The 11,918-nt window shown below is 42.7% G+C and overlaps 1 long non-coding RNA gene and 9 other non-coding genes across 15 annotated transcripts; all 10 read left to right on the top strand.

Annotated features, from left to right (window-relative positions):
• The first annotated feature begins 8 nt into the window (after positions 1-8).
• On the top strand, positions 9-11,790 carry LOC128913515 (uncharacterized). 6 transcript variants are annotated; one of them, XR_008467989.1, is made up of 16 exons: positions 11-90; positions 1,386-1,430; positions 1,962-2,001; positions 2,279-2,324; positions 2,664-2,695; positions 3,121-3,213; positions 6,978-7,017; positions 7,279-7,324; positions 7,664-7,695; positions 8,121-8,213; positions 8,789-8,814; positions 9,255-9,307; positions 10,180-10,231; positions 11,230-11,265; positions 11,461-11,503; positions 11,672-11,790. It is a non-coding gene; the product is annotated as an uncharacterized LOC128913515 (long non-coding RNA). The 6 variants fall into 6 exon arrangements; XR_008467992.1 differs by lacking the exon at positions 11-90 and adding an exon at positions 169-187; XR_008467990.1 differs by lacking the exon at positions 11-90 and adding an exon at positions 612-632.
• Positions 983-1,060, top strand: LOC128914418 (small nucleolar RNA SNORD74). The gene has a single exon (XR_008468289.1). It is a non-coding gene; the product is annotated as a small nucleolar RNA SNORD74 (small nucleolar RNA).
• Positions 1,817-1,883, top strand: LOC128914424 (small nucleolar RNA SNORD75). Its single transcript, XR_008468295.1, has one exon. It is a non-coding gene; the product is annotated as a small nucleolar RNA SNORD75 (small nucleolar RNA).
• On the top strand, positions 2,122-2,203 carry LOC128914406 (small nucleolar RNA SNORD24). Its single transcript, XR_008468277.1, has one exon. It is a non-coding gene; the product is annotated as a small nucleolar RNA SNORD24 (small nucleolar RNA).
• LOC128914420 (small nucleolar RNA snR60/Z15/Z230/Z193/J17) lies at positions 2,496-2,576 on the top strand. Its single transcript, XR_008468291.1, has one exon. It is a non-coding gene; the product is annotated as a small nucleolar RNA snR60/Z15/Z230/Z193/J17 (small nucleolar RNA).
• Positions 6,832-6,899, top strand: LOC128914425 (small nucleolar RNA SNORD75). The gene has a single exon (XR_008468296.1). It is a non-coding gene; the product is annotated as a small nucleolar RNA SNORD75 (small nucleolar RNA).
• On the top strand, positions 7,122-7,201 carry LOC128914405 (small nucleolar RNA SNORD24). The gene has a single exon (XR_008468276.1). It is a non-coding gene; the product is annotated as a small nucleolar RNA SNORD24 (small nucleolar RNA).
• LOC128914419 (small nucleolar RNA snR60/Z15/Z230/Z193/J17) lies at positions 7,496-7,576 on the top strand. The gene has a single exon (XR_008468290.1). It is a non-coding gene; the product is annotated as a small nucleolar RNA snR60/Z15/Z230/Z193/J17 (small nucleolar RNA).
• On the top strand, positions 10,035-10,113 carry LOC128914407 (small nucleolar RNA SNORD79). Its single transcript, XR_008468278.1, has one exon. It is a non-coding gene; the product is annotated as a small nucleolar RNA SNORD79 (small nucleolar RNA).
• On the top strand, positions 11,317-11,393 carry LOC128914417 (small nucleolar RNA SNORD47). Its single transcript, XR_008468288.1, has one exon. It is a non-coding gene; the product is annotated as a small nucleolar RNA SNORD47 (small nucleolar RNA).
• Positions 11,791-11,918: the final 128 nt, after the last annotated feature.

Raw genomic sequence — 11,918 nt, 5'->3', positions numbered from 1 at the left:
CCGGGACTATATAAAGGGCGCGCAGAAGGAGACACGCCCTTTTCGGCGCGCGGAGTCGGGTGCAGGGTTGCGGCCGGCGGGGCCCTGGCGGTGAGTTGGGGGGGTTTCCCGCCCGGTGTGGGCCCGCACCGCTCCGCGGGAGGGTGAAGAGGCGCTGCGGGTGGGGCTCGGTCCCCGATGGGTGCTGGTGGGGGAGGATGGAGGTGGATTGTGTCGGCGCGGCCTGGTCTGCGTCCCGGGCCGCTGGGGCGCTCTAAGGGGACTCCCGCCTCATGGCCGCCCTGAGGGGGCGGCAGGTAGCGGGGACCCCCAGCAGGGGGTGGTGTGGGAGAAGGGGTGCTGTGGAGCCCCTACCGCGGTCTACAGGAAGGGAAGGCCAGCGCAGGCCCCACGGAGGTAGCGGGCCCGTGGAGCTTCGGCCTTGCGGGGAGCGCCCTGGGCGTGAGCCCTGCGGAGAGGCCGAGTCTGCAGCCTGGTCTCGCCTCGGGGTTTGGAAACGGCAAAAGCTCAGGAGGGTTTGCTGAGCAGTGGGGTGCTGCTTGCCTCGCGGGCTCTAGCCTGGGAGCCCTTTTCACGTGGGGAATGCCTCTGGAAGATGGCGAGATGGCATGTGCCTCCTGCAAAGATTAGCGGTAGATGTCTCTTTTTTTTCTTTAACTCCGTGCTGGGCTTTAATGAGGTAACTTTAACCTATAAATGGAAAGTATTGTGCAAAATGTAGTAGCGTTGTGGTAGGATTAAGGTTTGCCTACTCCTCTGTAAATAATGCTTGGAAGCAGATGGCAGGCTGGGGAGAGCCCTTTTGTTGTGGGGAAGATGGAGGCTGCCCCCTGCAAAATTGATTTTTTAATCAGTTGATATTGATAAATGGGCAGCCAGCCGTACTTGTGTCATGTGCTCTGGGTAATAGCAAGCTTTCTAAGTGTTACAATTAAGTACCCTATGTTAACAAAGTAGCATGATAGCTCACTTGGAATTCCATGTGCCTGCACATGATGAAAACTATGTTGGTAGGGACATCTGAGAGGGTGATGAATACCAACATATCTGAGCTGGGCACGGAATAGCATGTAATGGTGTGTATGGTGTGGCTGAAACACTGTGTGGTCCTTTCTGAGCAGCCAAACGAAGTTCATGGCTGCTGGTGGTATACACTAGAATTGAAGCTGTAGCAAAACCAAAACTTCAGTGGTTCTATCCTGCTTAAAAATATGGGCTAACTATTTTTGTGGCCTTTTCTCAAAAGAGCTGAAGTGTAGATTGCATCAGAGAGCTTTGGTGTAGGGGTCAGTATTGTTTTGAATTTTTCTCGCATTTTTCAAGACTGTGTGAACATCTTAATTCTTCAAAGAAAAAAAACCTAATGGATATGGTTTCATTTTCAGTTTAAGATGCACCAACTACGCTTTCCTCGCATGGCTTCAAAACAGGTAGGTGCTGCTTCTGAAATACAGAGTTTAAGTTGAGAAATAATATGTAGGTACCCTTCCAGCAACTTGCCTGGAGTACTCTTGTATCTCAGTAAATTACAGGACTAGTGCTTGTAATCCAGTGATGGCCTGTGGTGTCTCGTCAGGCAGTCCTCTTCTACTGGGAAACTCATGTCTTTGTACTGGAAGGTGGATGTGAGGCTTCTGTTTCTGAATCACTAGTCCAGCTGTCAAACAGACCACAATAGCACCCTAGATACCTTTTATCCTTCGCTACTGCTGTTGCACTGTCCACAGCAATAAGTAGTTTGTTGTTTGGAGAAAAGAGACTGATGCATGTTTTGAACCACTTGTAACTGTCAGGATTGACGTTAGCTAAATGAGAGAGCCTATGATGGTTTGGTATAAAGAGTAGTGGACAGAAGTGATTTCTGAAAACTCTGTGCTGAGGCTTTATTCTGTGCTTAGTGTCGCTGCTGGAGGTTCTTCCCCATGTTCTACAAGCGTCTGAAACTGTTGTATCTCTTCCAGATTTGCCACCGAATATGGAGACTTGATGCCGCTTTGCAAGGTAGGAAATATTCTTGAAAATTCAACATAAAATGGTGCTTAGTGTTTGTCTGGATAATATCTTTTGTTCTACTAGCCTTAGTAGGCAGGCTTTATGCCCGGAGCCAGGTTTTCCCTCTGGTGCCACAATGATGACACTTATTTGCTACTCTTGACGAAGAGAGTGATGAGAACTTTTACCACCATAACTTTCCTCTGAGGCACGACGTCTTAGAATTCCTCTTGATGGTTTGACTTCTGAATATGCTGCTGATAAGGTTTTTTTTTTCTTCTTCCAGGCTTTGAATTGTGCACTTGGAAGACTTGCAGAAGAAACATCACCTGGTGAGAACCGTAGGGAACTGCTTTGGGATCAGTTTCCTCTAACGTGCAGAAGCAATTGATGCTTGCTAGTATTCAAAAACTCTGGAGTATTTCTTACTATGTTTTATTGGGAGAACTTAATTTTTCAAAGCTGTTGCAAGAGGCGATTGCCTTGGTACTGTCATTCTGAGGCAGATGCAGTGATGATGGCATAGTTCAGCAGAGTATCCTGTGACGAACAACTTTGTCTTTCGCTCCTATCTGATGTATCTACCTCTTGTGATCCCTTGCTAGGAGGTGTAGGCTTGGCCATGGAGGCTGAGGGAATCTGATTCTTTTTTTTAATTTCTTTTGTTGCAGGCACTGGGAGATGAAGCTATAAGCTCTGCAAGGTAAATATTGTATTGCCTGTGCCTGTGAAAAGTAATTGATATCCCTGATGTGTGAAAAGGCCGTGTGTGATGGTGGCATGATTCAGCAGATGACCTGTGGTGATCACGCTGTTGTTGTTCACTCCTGTCTGCTGCAGCCCCCTGTACCTTGGGCTGAGTTTGACAGACAATTCCTGTGGAAAGCTGAGAGTGAAACACTACTTCCTTTTGCTCTGTGAATGTGTTCTGAAAATTTGTCTCAGAAGATCAGTAAATGGGCCGAGCATTAAAAATTTTGTAGGATGTATTTGGAAGGATAAGAGTAGGCTGTGCTTGTGAAGTGAAGCACAAATACAGCTGATAAAACTTGCTATTTCAATAATACAAAATCTTGATTGATTTGTTAATAGTGCTCCAAGTTCTGTAAGTGTTTTGTTGCTTTGCAGGCTGCCCTAGACAAGAGGGTACCTGTGCCTCTGGTGTGAGAAGCTACTTGATCTGTTACTGGTGTTGCAAAGTTGAGGCCTTGCTAATTGAAGGTAATTGCAAAACATTTTTTAGATGGATGCTATGCTTGGCTGTGCTGCATTTGAGCATTTTGTTTCTAGAAAACCTGAAGCAAAAATACTAGTACCCTAGGTGTACCATCAGATCCCCTGTGCTTCACAAGAAAAGCATTAAGGAATTGTTTTGTGGTGTTAAAAGATTTCTAGCATGTGCCTGTTGAGAATAAATATGGTGAATGGTGAATGTGGCAGTACTATAAATCTAGTATCTGACCACCTGCTTTTCTCAGTTTAGGCCAACTTAGATCTTTATGCAAATGCACTGTAGAGCTCACCACTTTGGACAAGCTGCGGTAAACGTGGGACATCAATTGGCTGATAAGGCTGCTAAGGTAGCAGAAGAAAGCATCGTTGCATTTGTACAGGCCAAGCCGATAGAACTGTTTGTGTCAGACCCTGATTATAGTAAGGCAGATAGACATCTAGCAGTGCATCTGAAGGCAGCAATGAATGAAAAGGGTTGGTTAATAATGCCCAATAAGCAAGTTATAGTGCTGCCTCCACAGGTAAAGATCAAGATTTTAAAGGAAAAACATGACGCTTTGGGGAGGTGAGGCCATAATTGATAGCCTCTGCAATCAGGTTATTAGTGTATGAATGACAGAAATACTTAAATCTGTGACTGAAAGGTGTGTAACTTGCCAGAAGAATAACCCGATGAACAGGAAGAGATCTCCTCCTGGAGTTACCAAATGGGGAAAAATACCAGGGGACTATTGGCAGATCTGTTTTTAAGAACTACCAAGGCAAAGTGGCTACAAGTACTTGTTAGTTGTGGTGGATACCTACTCAGGATGGCTGGAAGCTTTTCCTTGGCACACCAACAAGGCGAGGGGAGTGGTTAAGATATTAAAATAATTCCAAGGTTTGGGGTCTCAATAGGAATGTCATCAGATTGGGGTTCACATTTTGTAATGGAAGTAATGCATAGGTTGAGCCAGGTCCTAGAAATTCAATGGGATGTACATATGCCATGGAGACTGCAATCAAGTGGGAAGCTAGGAAGGACGAATCAAACTTTGAAATGACAAATAAGTAAGATATGCCAGGAGACTTATTTGAAATGGCTGGAGGCACTCACTCCCATTAGCACTTCTAAGGGTTAGGATACAACCAGGGTCCAATAATAAAATTAGCCCCTAAGAAGTAGTATATGGAAGGCCATATGAAATGCCAGTAGTCTCAGGAGAAAGAAGACCATGTAAAAGGGGAAATGGACTTAAAATCTTACTAGGCTTCTTTAGGAAAAACTCTTGCAGCTCTCCAAAAGCACATTGTACTAGCGGAACCTCTTGTCATAGACACTCCAGTTCACCAGCACCATCCTGGAGACTGGGTATATGTAAAATTGTGTTCCTGACAACATATGCTGCTGTTGAAGGAATAGAATCCTGGGTCCAGTACGCTTGAGTAAAGCCAGCATCATCCCTGGTACAGTGGAAATCTGCTGCAACTGAAGACCTGTTAAGGCTAAGGCTACAGAGATGATGAGGACCTGGGCTGTAGTTATTGCCATGGTTGTATGCAGGAACTCTGTTAGTCTCCATGGCCCAAAGTAAAGGAAGAGAATGGGTAAGGTATATAACTTTTGGGATGCAATGTTGAAAGAAATTCGGAATCAGGGTGGCATCTACACAAGTTACCCTTATGGGACCCAGAGGCAAATCTGTGGGAACAGCTAGCTACTAAAGTAATAAATACTTCTACCTTTTGTCTACAGGCAGGAAAATCTGACACTAATGTGTTCACATCATGTTTAGTTGGAGTACCAACTCCGTTAGACTTTCTTAGAAATTATACTTTCCAATATAGCACTAAACTTCCAGATGGAAATACCATTAGTTGGGAAATTGGTAATAAGGCCTGTCCTCAGGAAACCGTGTTACTACTAATTTTGAAAATTTAGGGCAGAACAGTGAGAAGTTAGATGATTACAGTGAGAATTGGGAACTCTTTTCCTGCAGAAAGTTGTGTGAGATTTGTCAATTGTACCCAATCTTGTAGACATGTTTTTAAGTGTGCCACATTTGTCTTGTAATAGCACCTCTAATGTAAAGTCTAGTTTAGTCCACACGAAATTACCTCCTGGATGATCTCAGTGGCAGCCTTTTTAACCCTGGGAGTCAGAGCTGCAAGGAATTATCAGACAATGAAGAGACTAGCTTGTGCCTTAGTCAAAAATATCAGTTATACTTCACAAGTGTTGTCACCTATAGAAGAATTAAGTCAGCTTAGACAAGCCACTTTAAAGACTAGGGCAGCAATTGGCTTTTTGTTGTTAAAACATAATCATGGATGTGAAGAATTTCAAGGAAGTGTTGTTTCAATTTCACTGATAATTCCGAAATCGATGAAGGGAAAATTAAACAAATACATGATCTGGCTTCGGGAATTAAAAAAAAGGAAGGACTTGATTGGTCTTGGTTAACCAACTGGCTTCCAAACTTGCCATGGGCTAAACAGCTGTTTGTTGCTATTATTATGATAGTTTTCGTAATTATCATATCTTGTCTAACGATTCACTGTCTACCACTAATCACCTCTTGTTGTGGTTGTCTTTGTAATCCTGAAGGTCAAAAATATTATATAACCAATTTAGGTGAGACTCCCAAAGGATGAACTTTGGAAGTCTCAAAGGGGGGAATTGTTACAACCAGGAACTAAGAGTCTAGCGGATATGTAAATGTGTAACTAAAAGATTAAAAGTGCCTCTTGCAATTAGGAGCAAGAACAAACAGTGAAGAATACCACATCCTTAAGCTTGCAAAATAAATGGAGCTGTTGCAGAAAGCTGCTGCATTTAGCTTCCCGAATGTACACAAAGAGTTTCTCTATTATCAGCTCAAACCAGCTGTAGTGGTCAAAGAGTGGGACAAACAGAAGGATGCTCCAAGTCAGGGCCTTGTATGGAAAGAACAACCGAGAGCTCACACCTGTGCCACCACTGAACACCACTAGGGACTACCCAAGACCCTCCATGAATCCCCTAATGGACTTAATGTGCATGTGCTAGGATGATATAAATATGATAATAAGTTCTGGGAAATGTAGTGACTATGCATATTCTGTATAGATTTAAGTTTCTGTGAATCTCGCATTCAGTGGACATCTTGGGTGGAGAGATCGCCCATGTCCCCAGCACCGAATAGAGTGAGTGCCTGCTTCTTAAGATGACATTAGTGTTAAGAGGCTCATTCCTGATTTCGGTGACACTACTTCTGAAATACGGAGTTTAAGTTGAGAAATAATATGTAGGTACCCTTCCAGCAACTTGCCTGGAGTGCTTTTGTATCTCAGTAAATTACAGGACTAGTGCTTGTAATCCAGTGATGGCCTGTGGTGTCTTGTCAGGCAGTCCTCTTCTACTGGGAAACTCATGTCTTTGTACTGGAAAGTGGATGTGAGGCTTCTGTTTCTGAATCACTAGTCCAGCTGTCAAACAGACCACAATAGCACCCTAGATACCTTTTATCCTTCGCTACTGCTGTTGCACTGTCCACAGCAATAAGTAGTTTGTTGTTTGGAGAAAAGAGACTGATGCATGTTTTGAACCACTTGTAACTGTCAGGATTGACGTTAGCTAAATGAGAGAGCCTATGATGGTTTTGGTATAAAGAGTAGTGGACAGAAGTGATTTCTGAAAACTCTGTGCTGAGGCTTTATTCTGTGCTTAGTGTCGGTGCTGGAGGTTCTTCCCCATGTTCTACAAGCATCTGAAACGGTTGTATCTCTTCCAGATTTGCCACCGAATATGGAGACTTGATGCCGCTTTGCAAGGTAGGAAATATTCTTGAAAATTCAACATAAAATGGTGCTTAGTGTTTGTCTTCTACTAGCCTTAGTAGGCAGGCTTTATGCCCGGAGCCAGGTTTTCCCTCTGGTGCCACAATGATGACACTTATTTGCTACTCTTGACGAAGAGTGATGAGAACTTTTACCACCATAACTTTCCTCTGAGGCACGACGTCTTAGAATTCCTCTTGATGGTTTGACTTCTGAATATGCTGCTGATAAGGTTTTTTTTTTTTCTTCTTCCAGGCTCTGAATTGTGCACTTGGAAGACTTGCAGAAGAAACATCACCTGGTGAGAACCGTAGGGAACTGCTTTGGGATCAGTTTCCTCTAACGTGCAGAAGCAATTGATGCTTGCTAGTATTCAAAAACTCTGGAGTATTTCTTACTATGTTTTATTGGGAGAACTTAATTTTTCAAAGCTGTTGCAAGAGGCGATTGCCTTGGTACTGTCATTCTGAGGCAGATGCAGTGATGATGGCATAGTTCAGCAGAGTATCCTGTGACGAACAACTTTGTCTTTCGCTCCTATCTGATGTATCTACCTCTTGTGATCCCTTGCTAGGAGGTGTAGGCTTGGCCATGGAGGCTGAGGGAATCTGATTCTTTTTTTTAATTTCTTTTGTTGCAGGCACTGGGAGATGAAGCTATAAGCTCTGCAAGGTAAATATTGTATTGCCTGTACCTGTGAAAAGTAATTGATATCCCTGATGTGTGAAAAGGCCGTGTGTGATGGTGGCATGATTCAGCAGATGACCTGTGGTGATCACGCTGTTGTCGTTCACTCCTGTCTGCTGCAGCCCCCTGTACCTTAGGCTGAGTTTGACAGACAATTCCTGTGGAAAGCTGAGAGTGAAACACTACTTCCTTTTGCTCTGTGAATGTGTTCTGAAAATTTGTCTCAGAAGATCAGTAAATGGGCCGAGCATTAAAAATTTTGTAGGATGTATTTGGAAGGATAAGAGTAGGCTGTGCTTGTGAAGTGAAGCACAAATACAGCTGATAAAACTTGCTATTTCAATAATACAAAATCTTGATTGATTTGTTAATAGTGCTCCAAGTTCTGTAAGTGTTTTGTTGCTTTGCAGGCTGCCCTAGACAAGAGGGTACCTGTGCCTCCGGTGTGAGAAGCTACTTGACCTGTTACTGGTGTTGCAAAGTTGAGGCCTTGCTAATTGAAGGTAATTGCAAAACATTTTTTAGATGGATGCTATGCTTGGCTGTGCTGCATTTGAGCATTTTGTTTCTAGAAAACCTGAAGCAAAAATACTAGTACCCTAGGTGTACCATCAGATCCCCTGTGCTTCACAAGAAAAGCATTAAGGAATTGTTTTGTGGTGTTAAAAGATTTCTAGCATGTGCCTGTTGAGAATAAATGTGGTGAATGTGGCAGTACTATAAATCTAGTATCTGACCACCTGCTTTTCTCAGTTTAGGCCAACTTAGATCTTTATGCAAAGTTCACGTTGCTGTATTCTGCAGAAAAGAGCAAACCTCTAAATGGCAGAGTTCAGTTGTCTCTGGAGTTGGCAAATTAACATCTCAAGGGTGTTGGGAGTGCTGGGGGAGGGCTTTGCATTCCCCCATTGTGGAAGGGGATGAAGGTGTTGTGGTCTACTGTACATGATGTTGAATCAGGTCTCTGATCCCAGTGAGGATAAAACTTGACTAAATGCTGATACAGTATTCCACTGGAACTTCAACCATGCTAAAACTTTCTGCTGGACTCTGTCTAATAGCAGCTCTTCTTTTGCAGGCTTACAAAGTGTTTCTCATAATGATGTAAGTATTTGTTTTAACTTTCCACGTATTAGCCTAAAAAATATATGCCTAGGAAATTAAGTATTTAACTGTATCTCAGCTGGGGAGGAGGTGCAAGGGGCTGGTGTTGGCTGCTTCTTGCATCTTGGCCAAACAGGAAGGGAGAACTGCTGGCTAAGGCCCAGCCTTGACAGGCTGGTTTGTGCAAAACTCTTCACTGTGTGGGTGTGAGCTCATGAAGTTCCTTGGGTAATGCTATTTGTCTTTCCCCATAGCAGCCTTAGCCTAAGCAGATAGTTGTCCAGTGACTGACAATGTGAGCTGCCTGTGTGATGAGATGTGACTACCTTGACTTCAACCATGGAGGTCTGCAATTAGCTCTATCTGACTTCAGGCACCTGACTAGATCTCATCCTTAAGTACTTGCTTATGTGCTTTCCTGATACTTTGCTTTGTTCCAGCGCTGGTGTGGTGGAGCTGTGAAGCGATGCAGTTTGTAGTGCTACCAGCAAAGGTAAGTTGCCAGCAAATGCATATGACTAGTCAGAACTGTGTGGTAGGTGATGGGGAAGTTACTCGATACTGGCCTCTACTCACAGCGTAGCTGCGTGTTAAGCAGAAGGTTCCCTGAGGATTTTCTTACCTCTACCAAGTAGATCACAGGTTACCAGCAGCCTGCAGGGTTCATTTACCCAAGGTGCTAGAGACTGAATCTCGTATTTTGGGGCCAAAGATGGTGATAAGAGACAGTAATGGTTCTAACAAAGATGCTTCTGGAAGCCTTAATAAGAGGACTGCCAGATGCTTTGTGACAGATGCTTACTTGGTAAGCTGCTTGCTTTGCAGTTGCTGTAAGACTGTACTGCTTGTGAATGTTATCTGCTTTCTGTAACTTGAAAAGAAATAGTATAGACCAGTTGAAATAATGTAACCGCTATGGACTGCTTGAGTTTCTAGTTGATAAGGAAGAATGTGGTAACTTGGCAGTGCAGAGCTTGTGCTAAACAAAACCAGGACTATTATTTGCTATTGATCTTTTTGAGTTAAATTAAGTAGTGGGCTTTTGCAGGGAGCAGCACTGATCTTAAATAGTTGAAATGGTAAATTATTTGTCTGGCTAGACTAGAGCTTTTACGTGATGTGAATGAAGATGTGGTTGGGGGTAAGGTCTGAAATGCTGAGGTCAGGTCCTGCTGTAAGGAGGAACAAAAGTAACAAACCACTAAGCTTCTCTAAGCATGTACTGTTTGTGATGATTAATTCTAAGCAATGGGAATCTCTCTGAAAGAGGCTGAGGAGGACTCTTGCACTGAAACAGTACATGCATTCAAACTAACTCTTGAAGCACTGCCAAGGAGAGTGTTAATAAAATTTCACTTGTTGCAGGGTGAAGCTCATGGGGAGTTTGTGTGAGAAACAGGACTAACTTACGTCTCAGGTAAGTGAGGAGTACCTGGGGTTGGATAATTACTGGAATATTGTCTTTGTGCTAAATGCCTAGATAGTGGTGCCTAAAATTAGTTCTATAATAGATCTGATTTGTGTTCCTTTGTTGTATTCTGATTCTCCCACTCAGCTACTGTGGGAATAAACATGATGTGCTTGAGGCAAGAATGCACTTCGATGTAATTCTGAATTTGACTTGAAAAGGAAGGGCTCTTTCTGAGCAGATACCATGACAATTTCTGAACTGCAGTCAGTGGTAAATGTTATGTAGAGTTCCGTTTGTATGAACAGAAGATGTTGCCTCAGTGATTCTTTAAAAACTGGGGTTTTATTGCTTGATGTCTTCACACAGTGGAAATAGTAAAGGAGCTGAATTGGTGGAGACCACTTAGCCAATACAGTGTTGATAATGTAGTACAGCAGAATGCACAGCAGCAAATGTAACTCCTGTCATAACTAAATATCTGATGGATCTGTCTATTCTGTGAACTGGCACTATACCACTGTACTCTGGAATTAAACAAAACAAACCCTATATGCTGTGGTTGTCACTACCCATAATCTTGGTTATGTTGGCTGTACACAAACTTATGGTCAAGTTCTAGATGATTGCTGTACAAATTTGTTTCCTTCAACAGACTGGTTCTCACTTTTAAGGATAGATTTTTTTTTTTTGAGATGATTTCCATGGGACTTGTACTTTAGGTATTGAAACTCATTGAATACAACCCTCTGTTGGGGAGGGACAGTATCACAAAGCAAGCAGTAGCTTTGTACTTTTCCCTGATTGTTTCAATATTAGTAATTCTATATTTCCAATTCAGTTAGAATTTGTAAGCTTTGTGTATCCTGTTTGGGTGTTGAAGTTCTTGTCAGTTGCCAGCTGAAATGCAGCCTCCTTGTAGGTAAAATCAGTTTGGTGAATAGAATTTCATAGAAAATAAAGGCATATAGTGATATCTGTTATTCTGAAACTTCTCTCTTTCTTAGGAAAGGACTGTGCTGCAACTTTGGCAACTTGCTTGGGTAAGACCATATATCAGATGAATTCTGTTAGAAACTTCTGGGAGCATTTGTAGCCACTGATGAAACTTGATTCTGCCAAATGAATTACTGTGATATTGCCATTTCCGTTCCACTTTTTCTCTGAGGTTACAAAGCTGCTGTGGAGCTTTTAACAGTTGTGCTACTGCATATGTTAATTGTGTTTTCTTGCTTCAGGTGAGGAGGCAACTTTGAAACTACTGTATGAAGAACAGAAGAGGTGAGTGTAACTGTAGTAATAATAAAGTTTATTTGCTGGAACAAATGATGATAACCTTAGCTTGAACTCTCTCTCTGAACAGAGATGAAAATCTAAGGTCTGAGTTGTTCAGCAAGCTTCTTGTGCTGGTTTGGTGCCTTATAATTGTTCTTATGTCTGTCTTAATAGGTGGAAGATTGCAGAATAATGGGTTACACTTGAATGAACAGCATTAAAAAAGCCAAGGTTTTTTTACCACACTGCTTTGCCTGGTATTGGTTGGAACCAATAAAAATTTGTAAACTCTACCTGTTGTTGTGAACTGCTTTCTGACTTGAACAGTTTGAAACAGCTCTAGGCTACTTTATAAAAGCTTCAAATACTTGGAAGAGCAGGGACTAAAGTAGTTTAAATGGTAGTCCTGCAGAAGACTTAA

Source organism: Rissa tridactyla, chromosome 8, assembly GCF_028500815.1.
Source record: "Rissa tridactyla isolate bRisTri1 chromosome 8, bRisTri1.patW.cur.20221130, whole genome shotgun sequence".
NCBI classification, from domain to species: domain Eukaryota; kingdom Metazoa; phylum Chordata; class Aves; order Charadriiformes; family Laridae; genus Rissa; species Rissa tridactyla.
The sequence above is the reverse complement of the archived record's forward strand: the minus strand, read 5'-3'. Positions and strand labels throughout refer to the sequence as shown.